We start from the raw sequence: 12500 nt of genomic DNA on the forward strand, positions 1-12500 counted from the left end.
GGGGATAAATATTGAGAGGGTAAACTCCCTGACCCTCGAACTCAAATCAACTATACAGGCCAGCAGAGAGACTGCAAACAGCTCCTGGAGAGGTAACCCCTGACCCTGAACTCTAAAACTAACTATACAGGCCAGCAGAGAGATTAAACAGCTCTGAGAGGTAACCGCCCTGACCCCTGAATCCTAACTAACCACACAGGCCAGCAGAAGAGATCAAACAGCTCCTGAGAAGGTAACCCCTGACCCCTGACCCCTGAACTCTAACTAAACCATACAGGACAGCAGAGAGATCAAACAGCCCCGAGAGGTAACCCTGGACCCCTGACCCCTGAACTCTAACTAACTATAAAAGGAAAGAGAGATAAACAGCTCCTGAGAGGTAACCCTGACACCCTAACCCTGAACTCCATTAACCACACAGGCCAGCAGAGAGATCAAACAGCTCCTGAGAGGTAACCCCTGACCCCTGAACTCTAACTAACCACACAGGGCAGCAGAGAGATCAAACAGCTCGGAGAGGTGAACCCCCTGACCCTGAACTCTAACTAACCACGGGACAGCAGAGAGATCAAACAGCTCCTGATAGGTAACCCTTAACCCCCGAACTCACCTTTAACTATACAGGCCAGCAGAGAGATCAAACTAGCTCCCTAAGAGGTAACCCCCCTGACCTCTGAACTCACTAACTTCACACAGGCCAGCAGAGAGATCAAACAGCTCCTGAGAGGTAACCCCTGAAACCCTGAACCTACAGCAACTGATACAGGCCCAGCAGAGAGATCAACAAGCTCCGGAGAGGTAACCCCTGACCCTGAACTCTAACTAACTATAAGCAGGCCCAGCAGAGAGATTAAACAGCTCCTGAGAGGTAACTGACCCCTGAACTCTAACAACACACAGTCCAGCAGAGAGATCAAACAGCTCCTGAGAGGTAAACCCTGACCCCTGACCCCTGAACTCTAACTAGCCACCATATACAGGACAGCAGAGATCAAATAGCTCCTGAGAGGTAACCCTGACCCCTAACCCTGAACTCTAACCCTTTAACCACAAAGGACAGCAGAGAGATCAACGTAGCTCCTGAGAGGTAACCCTGACCCCTAAACCAAGGCCAGAAAAGCAACCCTGAACTCTAATTAACCCCACACAGGCCATGCAGAGAGATCAAACAGCTCCTGAGAGGTAACCCTGACCCTGAACTCCCAACTAACTACTACAGGACAGCAGAGAGATCAAACAGCTCCTGATAGGACCCTAACCTCGAACTTAACTAACTGCATAAGGCCAGCAGAGAGATCAAACAGCTCCTGAGAGGCAACCTTAACAACCCTGAACTCAACTAACCTTCTTTATACAGGCCAGCAGAGAGATCAAACAGCTCCTGAGAGGTAATTCCCCTGACCCCTGAACTCTAACTAACCACACAGGCCAGCAGAGAGATCAAACAGCTCCTGAGAGGTAACACCCCTAAACCCTGAACTCACAATTAACTAACTGGCCAGCAGAGAGATCAAACAGCTCCCGAGAGGTAACCCCTGACCCCTGAAATTTAACTAACTATACAGAGCCAGCAGAGAGATCAAACAGCTCCTGAGAGGTAACCCCCGACCCCTCGAACTCTAACTCAACTACACAGGGCAGAGAGATCAAATAGCTCCTGAGAGGTAACCCCTGACCCTGAACTCTAACTAACTACACAGGCCAGCAGAGAGATCAAACAGCTCCTGAGAGGTAACTTCCCTGACCCTGAACTCTAACTAACTGACACAGTCCACAGAGATCAAATAGCTCCTGAGAGGTAACTGCACCCCTGACCCCTGAACTCTAACTAACACAGGACAGCAGAGAGATCAAACAGCTCCTGAGAGGTAACCTCCCAACCCTGAACTCTAATTAACCACACAGGCCAGCAGAGAGATCCAAAACAGCTCTGGAGAGGTAACCCCTGACCCCTGAACTCTAACTAACTACACATACAGGCCAGCAGAGAGATCAAACGCTCTGAGAGGTAACCCTAACCCTGAACTCCTAACTAACTTACCAGGCCAGCAGAGAGTCAAACACCCTGAGAGTAACCCTGAACCCTGAACTTAACTGTAACTATACAGGACAGCAGAGAGATCAAACAGCTCTGATAGGTAACCCCTAACCCCTGAACTCTAACTAACTACTACAGGCCAGCAGAGATCAAACAGCTCCTAAGAGGTAACCCCTGACCCTGAACTCTAACTAACCACACAGGCCAGCAGAGAGATCAAAACAGCTCCTGAGAGGTAACCCCAACCCCTGAACTCTAACTAACACTCAGGCCAGCAGGAGAGATCAAACAGCTCCTGCGGGAGAGGTAACCTGACCCCTGAACTCTAACTAACTATACAGGCCAGCAGAGAGATTAAACAGCTCCTGGAGGTAACCCTGACCCCTGAACTCCAACCACACTATACAGGACAGCAGAGAGAGATCAAACAGCTCCTGAGAGGGTAACCTAACCCTAACCCTGAACTCTAACTAACTAACAGGCCAGCAGAGAGATCAAACAGCTCCTGAAGAGGTAACCCCTGACCGGAACTCAAACAACTTACAGGACAGCAGAGAGATCAAACAGCTCCTGAGAGGTAACCCCTGACCCCTGAACTCTAACTAACTGTAAGGCCAGCAGAGAGATCAAACAGCTCTAGAGTAACTGGCCCCTGAACTCTAACTAAACCACAGGCCAGCAGAGGAATTAAACAGCTCCTTTGAGTAACCCTGACCCCTGAACTCTAACAACCATCCAGGCCCAGCAGAGAGATCAAAACAGCGCCGGAGGTAACCCCTGACCCCTGAACTCTAACTAACTGCATGCTGGCCAGAGAGAGATCAAACAGCTCCTGAGAGGGTAACCCCTGACCCTGAACTCTAACTAACTGACACAGGGTGACAGCAGAGAGATCAAACAGCTCCTGGGAAAGAGTGTAACCCTGACCCCCGGTGAACTCTAACTAACCACACAGGCGCAGCAGAGAGATCAAACAGCTCCTGAGAGGTAACCCCTGACCCCTGAACTCTAACTAACCCTACAGGCCAGCAGAGAGAATCAAACAGCTCCTGAGAGGTAACCCCTGAACACTGAACTCCTAACAACTATACAGGCCAGCAGAGAGATTAAACAGCTCCTGAGAGGTAACCCCTGACCCCCTGAACTCTAACCAACACAGGCCAGCAGAGAGATAAAACAGCTCCTGAGTAGGTAACCCCTACCCCTGAATCCTAACTAACTATACAGGCCAGCAGTAAAGCTCAAGAGTAACCCTAACTGAACTCTAACTATAACAGGCAGAGAGATACAAACAGCTCCTGAGGGTCAACCCCCGACCCCTGAACTCTAACTAACTACACAGGACAGCTAGAGAGATCAAACAGCTCCTGAGAGGTAACGACCCCTGACCCCCTGAACTCTAACTTAATATACAGGACAGCGAGAGATCAAACAGCTCTGAGAGGTAACCCGACCCCTGACCCCTGAACTCTAACTAACCAACAGGCAGCAGAGAGATCAAACAGCTCCTGAGAGGGTAAACCCCCTGAGACCCCTGAACTCCTAACTAACCACTACAGGACAGCAAGAGAGATCAAACAGCTCCTGAGAGGTAACCCTGACCCTGAACTCAACTAACTAACTACAGGACAGCAGAGAGATTAAACAGCTCCTGAGGTAACTGGCCGACCCCTGACCCCTGAACTCAACTAACTTCAACTATACAGGACAGCAGAGGATTAAACTTAGCTCCTGAGAGGTAACCCTGACCCCTGACCCCTGAACTCCTTTGTAACTAACCATACAGGACAGCAGGAGAGATTAAACCCAGCTCCTGGAGAGAGGTAACCCCTGACCCTGAACTCCTAACTAACTATACAGGACAGCAGAGAGATTAAACAGCTCCTGAGAGGTAACCCTGACCCCTGACCCTGAACTCTAACTAACTGATACAGGCCAGCAGAGAGATTAAACAGCTCCTGAGATAACCCCTGACCCCTGAACTCCTAACTAACTATACAGGACAGCAGAGAGATTCAAACTAGCTCCATGAGAGGTAACCCTGACCCGACCCTGAACTCTAACTAACTATACAGGCCAGCAGAGAGATTAAACAGCTCCTGAGAGGTAACCCCTGAACCCTGAACTCAACTAACTATACAGGACAGCAGAGAGATCAAACAGCTCCTGAGAGGTAACCCCTGACCCCTGACCCTGAACAACTAACTATACAGGACAGGAGAGAGATTAAACAGCTCCTAGAGAGGTAACCCTTGAGAACCTAACTAACTAACAACAGGTACAGCAGAGAGATTAAACAGCTCCTGAGAGGTAACCCCTGACCCTGAACTCTAACTAACTATACTAGGCCAGCAGAGAGATCAAACAGCTCCTGAGAGGTAACCCTGACCCTGACCCCTGAACTCAACAACTGCATAAGGACAGCAGAGAGATTAAACAGCTCCTGAGAGGTAACCCTGACCCCCGAAACTCCCCAACTAACAATTATACAGGCCAGCAGAGAGATATGAAACAGCTCCTGAGAGGTAACCCCTGACCCTGAACTCTAACTAACTTCTTACAGGACAGCAGAGAGATTAAACAGCTCCTGAGAGGTAAACCCCTGACTGACCCGAACTCTAACTAACTTTTACAGAGACAGCAGAGAGATTAAACAGCTCCTGAGAGGTAAACCCCTGAACTCTAACTAACTACTTACAGGACAGCAGAGAGAGATTAAAACAGCTCCTGAGAGGTAACAGGGCCCCCTGACCCCTGAACTCTAACTCAACTATACAGGACAAGAGAGATTTAAACAGCTCCTGAGAGGTAACGCTGACCCCTGAACTCTAACTAACATAAGACAGCAGAGGAGATTAAACAGCTCCTGAGGGTAACCCCCTGACCCTGAACTCTAACTAACTGACACAGGACGGCAGAGAGATTGAAACAGCTCCTGAGAGGTAAACCCTGACCCCTGAACTCCACAACTAACTACCACAGGGCAGCAGAGAGATTAAACAGCTCCTGAGAGGTAACCGACCCCTGACCCTGAACTCTAACTAACTCACAGGACAGCAGAGAGATTAAACAGCTCCTGAGAGGAACCCCTGAACACCCCTGAACTCTAACTAACTATACAGGACAGCAGTAGAGAGATTAAACAGCTCCTGAGAGGTAACCGACCCCTGACCCCTGAACTCTAACTAACTATCGCAGGACAGCAGAGAGATTAAACAGCTCCTGAGAGGTAAGACCCCTGACCCTGAACTCTAACTAACTGACACAGGACAGCAGAGAGATTAAACAGCTCCTGAGAGGTAACCCTGACCCCTGATAGCTCTAACTAACCATACAGGACAGCAGAGAGATTAAACAGCTCCTGAGAGAGGTAACTGACCCCTGAACTCCTAACTAACTGACACAGGAAGACAGCAGAGAGATTAAACAGCTCCTGAGAGGTAACCCTGACCCTGAACTCTAACCCAACTGACACAGGACAGCAGAGAGATTAAACAGCTCCTGAGAGAGGTAACCCCTGGACCCCTGAACTCCTTAACAACAACAGCAGAGGATTAAACAGCTCCTGGAGAGGTAACCCCTGACCCCTGAACTCTGGCAACTTTACAGGACAGCAGAGAGATGAAACAGCCTCGGGAGAGGTAACCCCTGACCCCTGAACTCTAACTAACTATACAGGACATAGAGAGATTAAACAGCCCTTGGAGAGGTAACCCCTGACCCCAAAACTAACTAACTATACAGGACAGCAGAGAGATTGGAAAATTGGAGAGGTAACCCCTGGACCCCTGAATCAAGATATAATAACTATACAGGACAGCAGAGAGATTAAACAGCTCCTGAGAGGTAACCCCTGACCCTGACCTGAACTCTAACTAACTATCTCACAGGACAGCAGAGATTAAACAGCTCCTGAGAGGTAAATCCCTGACCCCTGACCCAAGAACTTTAACTAACTATACCAGGACAGCAGAGAGATTAAACAGCTCCTGAGGGAGGTAACCCCTGACCCTGACCCTGAACTCTAACTAACTATACAGGCCAACAGAGAGAGATTAAACAGCTCTCTGAGAGGTAACCCCTGACCCCTGAACTCTAACTAACTATACAGGACAGCAGAGAGATTAAACAGCTCCTGAGAGGTAGTACCCCCTGACCCCTGACCCATGAACTCTAACTAACTATTACAGGACAGCAGAGAGATTAAACAGCTCCCTGAGAGGTAACCCCTGACCCCTGAACTCTAACTAACTTATACAGGACAGCAGAGAGGGATTAAACAGCTCCTAGAGAGGTAACCCCTGACCCCTGACCCCTGACCCTAACTAACTTATACAGGACAGCAGAGAGAGATTAAACAGCTCCTGAGAGGTAACCCCTGACCCCTGACCCTGAACTCCCAACCAACTATACAGGCCAGCAGAGAGATTAAACAGCTCCTGAGAGGTAACCCCTGACCAAACCTGACCCCTGAACTCTAACTAACTATACAGGACAGCAGAGAGATTAAACAGCTCCAGAGGTAACCTGACCCTCCCTGACCCTGAACTCCTAACTAACTATACAGGACAGAGAGAATTAAACAGCTCCTGAGAGGTCACCCTGACCCTGAACTCTAACTAACCATACAGGACAGCAGAGAGATTAAACAGCTCTGAGAGGTCAACCCTGACCCCTGAACTCTAACTTAACTACACAGGACAGCAGAGAGATTAAACAGCTCCTGAGAGGTAACCCCTGACCCCTGACCCTGAACTCTAACTAACTATACAGGACAGCAGAGAGATTAAACAGCTCCTGAGAGGTAACCCACGCTGGGTGATGTGTTGTTTTAGCAGTCTGTTTGTGTTGTGTGTAGAGTGTGTTGTTATGGTATTATAACACTGTGTTGTGTGTAGATGTTATGGTATTATAACCCTGTGTTGTGTGTAGATGCGTTGTTATGGTATTATAACACTGTGTTGTGTGTAGATGCGTTGTTATGGTATTATAACACTGTGTTATGTGTGTAGATGTGTTGTTATGGTATTATAACACTGTGTTGTGGGTAGATGTGTTGTTATGGTATTATAACACTGTTTTGTGTGTAGATGTGTTGTTATGGTATTATAACACTGTGTTGTGTGTAGATGTGTTGTTATGGTATTATAACACTGTTTGTGTGTAGATGTGTTGTTATGGTATTATAACACTGTGTTGTGTGTAGATGTGTTGTTATGGTATTATAACACTGTGTTGTGTGTTGATGTGTTGTTATGGTATTATAACACTGTGTTGTGTGTAGATGTGTTGTTATGGTATTATAACACTGTGTTGTGTGTAGATGTGTTGTTATGGTATTATAACACTGTGTTGTGTGTAGATGTGTTGTTATGGTATTATAACACTGTGTTGTGTGTAGATGTGTTGTTATGGTATTATAACACTGTGTTGTGTGTAGATGGTGTTATGGTATTATAACACTGTGTGTGTGGTAGATGTGTTGTTATGGTATTATTATAACACTGTGTTGTGTGTAGATGTGTTGTTATGGTATTATAACACTGTGTTGTGTGTAGATGTGTTGTTATGGTATTATAACACTGTGTTGTGTGTAGATGTGTTGTTATGGTATTATAACACTGTGTTGTGTGTAGATGTGTTGTTATGGTATTATAACACTGTGTTGTGTGTAGATGTGTTGTTATGGTATTATAACACTGTGTTGTTGTGTAGATGTGTTGTTATGGTATTATAACACTGTGTTGTGTGTAGATGTGTTGTTATGGTATTATAACACTGTGTTGTGTGTAGATGTGTTGTTATGGTATTATAACACTGTGTTGTGTGTAGATGTGTTGTTATGGTATTATAACACTGTGTTGTGTGTAGATGTGTTGTTATGGTATTATAACACTGTGTTGTGTGTAGATGTGTTGTTATGGTATTATAACACTGTGTTGTGTGTAGATGTGTTGTTATGGTATTATAACACTGTGTTGTGTGTAGATGTGTTGTTATGGTATTATAACACTGTGTTGTGTGTAGATGTGTTGTTATGGTATTATAACACTGTGTTGTGTGTAGATGTGTTGTTATGGTATTATAACACTGTGTTGTGTGTAGATGTGTTGTTATGGTATTATAACACTGTGTTGTGTGTAGATGTGTTGTTATGGTATTATAACACTGTGTTGTGTGTAGATGTGTTGTTATGGTATTATAACACTGTGTTGTGTGTAGATGTGTTGTTATGGTATTATAACACTGTGTTGTGTGTAGATGTGTTGTTATGGTATTATAACACTGTGTTGTGTGTAGATGTGTTGTTATGGTATGTTATAACACTGTGTTGTGTGTAGATGTGTTGTTATGGTATTATAACACTGTGTTGTGTGTAGATGTGTTGTTATGGTATTATAACACTGTGTTGTGTGTAGATGTGTTGTTATGGTATTATAACACTGTGTTGTGTGTAGATGTGTTGTTATGGTATTATAACACTGTGTTGTGTGTAGATGTGTTGTTATGGTATTATAACACTGTGTTGTGTGTAGATGTGTTGTTATGGTATTATAACACTGTGTTGTGTGTAGATGTGTTGTTATGGTATTATAACACTGTGTTGTGTGTAGATGTGTTGTTATGGTATTATAACACTGTGTTGTGTGTAGATGTGTTGTTATGGTATTATAACACTGTATGTTTGTGTGTAGATGTGTTGTTATGGTATTATAACCCTGTGTTGTGTGTAGATGTGTTGTTATGGTATTATAACACTGTGTGTGTGTGTAGATGTGTTGTTATGGTATTATAACACTGTGTTGTGTGTAGGATGTGTTGTTATGGTATTATAACACTGTGTTGTGTGTAGATGTGTTGTTATGGTATTATAACACTGTGTTGTGTGTAGATGTGTTGTTATGGTATTATAACACTGTGTTGTGTGTAGATGTGTTGTTATGGTATTATAACACTGTGTTGTGTGTAGATGTGTTGTTATGGTATTATAACACTGTGTTGTGTGTAGATGTGTTGTTATGGTATTATAACACTGTGTTGTGTGTAGATGTGTTGTTATGGTATTATAACACTGTGTTGTGTGTAGATGTGTTGTTATGGTATTATAACACTGTGTTGTGTGTAGATGTGTTGTTATGGTATTATAACACTGTGTTGTGTGTAGATGTGTTGTTATGGTATTATAACACTGTGTTGTGTGTAGATGTGTTGTTATGGTATTATAACACTGTGTTGTGTGTAGATGTGTTGTTATGGTATTATAACACTGTGTTGTGTGTAGATGTGTTGTTATGGTATTATAACACTGTGTTGTGTGTAGATGTGTTGTTATGGTATTATAACACTGTGTTGTGTGTAGATGTGTTGTTATGGTATTATAACACTGTGTTGTGTGTAGATGTGTTGTTATGGTATTATAACACTGTGTTGTGTGTAGATGTGTTGTTATGGTATTATAACACTGTGTTGTGTGTAGATGTGTTGTTATGGTATTATAACACTGTGTTGTGTGTAGATGTGTTGTTATGGTATTATAACACTGTGTTGTGTGTAGATGTGTTGTTATGGTATTATAACCCTGTGTTGTGTGTAGATGTGTTGTTATGGTATTATAACACTGTGTTGTGTGTAGATGTGTGGTGTTATGGTATTATAACACTGTGTTGTGTGTAGATGTGTTGTTATGGTATTATAACACTGTGTTGTGTGTAGATGTGTTGTTATGGTATTATAACACTGTGTTGTGTGTAGATGTGTTGTTATGGTATTATAACACTGTGTTGTGTGTAGATGTGTTGTTTATGGTATTATAACACTGTGTTGTGTGTAGATGTGTTGTTATGGTATTATAACACTGTGTTGTGTGTAGATGTGTTGTTATGGTATTATAACACTGTGTTGTGTGTAGATGTGTTGTTATGGTATTATAACACTGTGTTGTGTGTAGATGTGTTGTTATGGTATTATAACACTGTGTTGTGTGTAGATGTGTTGTTATGGTATTATAACACTGTGTTGTGTGTAGATGTGTTGTTATGGTATTATAACACTGTGTTGTGTGTAGATGTGTTGTTATGGTATTATAACACTGTGTTGTGTGTAGATGTGTTGTTATGGTATTATAACCCTGTGTTGTGTGTAGATGTGTTGTTATGGTATTATAACACTGTGTTGTGTGTAGATGTGTTGTTATGGTATTATAACACTGTGTTGTGTGTAGATGTGTTGTTATGGTATTATAACACTGTGTTGTGTGTAGATGTGTTGTTATGGTATTATAACACTGTGTTGTGTGTAGATGTGTTGTTATGGTATTATAACACTGTGTTGTGTGTAGATGTGTTGTTATGGTATTATAACACTGTGTTGTGTGTAGATGTGTTGTTATGGTATTATAACACTGTATGTTGTGTGTAGATGTGTTGTTATGGTATTATAACCCTGTGTTGTAGTGTGTTGTTGTATTATAACACTGTGTTGTGTGTAGATGTGTTGTTATGGTATTATAACACTGTGTTGTGTGTAGATGTGTTGTTATGGTATTATAACACTGTGTTGTGTGTAGATGTGTTGTTATGGTATTATAACACTGTGTTGTGTGTAGATGTGTTGTTATGGTATTATAACACTGTGTTGTGTGTAGATGTGTTGTTATGGTATTATAACACTGTGTTGTGTGTAGATGTGTTGTTATGGTATTATAACACTGTGTTGTGTGTAGATGTGTTATGTGGGTTTGCATTATAACACTGTGTTGTGTGTAGATGTGTTGTTATGGTATTATAACCCTGTGTTTGTGTGTAGATGTGTTGTTATGGTATTATAACACTGTGTTGTGTGTAGATGTGTTGTTATGGTATTATAACACTGTGTTGTGTGTAGATGTGTGTTATGGTATTATAACACTGTGTTGTGTGTAGATGTGTTGTTATGGTATTATAACACTGTGTTGTGTGTAGATGTGTTGTTATGGTATTATAACACTGTGTTGTGTGTAGATGTGTTGTTATGGTATTATAACACTGTGTTGTGTGTAGATGTGTTGTTATGGTATTATAACACTGTGTTGTGTGTAGATGTGTTGTTATGGTATTATAACACTGTGTTGTGTGTAGATGTGTTGTTATGGTATTATAACACTGTGTGTGTGTGTAGATGTGTTGTTATGGTATTATAACACTTGTGTTGTGTGTAGATGTGTTGTTATGGTATTATAACACTGTGTTGTGTGTAGATGTGTTGTTATGGTATTATAACACTGTGTTGTGTGTAGATGTGTTGTTATGGTATTATAACACTGTGTTGTGTGTAGATGTGTTGTTATGGTATTATAACACTGTGTGTGTGTGTAGATGTGTTGTTATGGTATTATAACACTGTGTTGTGTGTAGATGTGTTGTTATGGTATTATAACACTGTGTTGTGTGTAGATGTGTTGTTATGTATTATAACACTGTGTGTGTGTGTAGATGTGTTGTTATGGTATTATAACACTGTGTTGTGTGTAGATGTGTTGTTATGGTATTATAACACTGTGTTGTGTGTAGATGTGTTGTTATGGTATTATAACACTGTGTTGTGTGTAGATGTGTTGTTATGGTATTATAACACTGTGTTGTGTGTAGATGTGTTGTTATGGTATTATAACACTGTGTTGTGTGTAGATGTGTTGTTATGGTATTATAACACTGTGTTGTGTGTAGATGTGTTGTTATGGTATTATAACACTGTGTTGTGTGTAGATGTGTTGTTATGGTATTATAACACTGTGTTGTGTGTAGATGTGTTGTTATGGTATTATAACACTGTGTTGTGTGTAGATGTGTTGTTATGGTATTATAACACTGTGTTGTGTGTAGATGTGTTGTTATGGTATTATAACACTGTGTTGTGTGTAGATGTGTTGTTATGGTATTATAACACTGTGTTGTGTGTAGATGTGTTGGTATGGTATTATAACACTGTGTTGTGTGTAGATGTGTTGTTATGGTATTATAACACTGTGTTGTGTGTAGATGTGTTGTTATGGTATTATAACCCCTGTGTTGTGTGTAGATGTGTTGTTATGGTATTATAACACTGTGTTGTGTGTAGATGTGTTGTTATGGTATTATAACACTGTGTTGTGTGTAGATGTGTTGTTATGGTATTATAACACTGTGTTGTGTGTAGATGTGTTGTTATGGTATTATAACACTGTGTGTTGTGTGTGTGTAGATGTGTTGTTATGGTATTATAACACTGTGTTGTGTGTAGATGTGTTGTTATGGTATTATAACACTGTGTTGTGTGTAGATGTGTTGTTATGGTATTATAACACTGTGTTGTGTGTAGATGTGTTGTTATGGTATTATAACACTGTGTTGTGTGTAGATGTGTTGTTATGGTATTATAACACTGTGTTGTGTGTAGATGTGTTGTTATGGTATTATAACACTGTGTTGTGTGTAGATGTGTTGTT

The sequence above is a fragment of the Coregonus clupeaformis genome, unplaced genomic scaffold (assembly GCF_020615455.1).
Source record: "Coregonus clupeaformis isolate EN_2021a unplaced genomic scaffold, ASM2061545v1 scaf1322, whole genome shotgun sequence".
Classification (NCBI taxonomy): domain Eukaryota; kingdom Metazoa; phylum Chordata; class Actinopteri; order Salmoniformes; family Salmonidae; genus Coregonus; species Coregonus clupeaformis.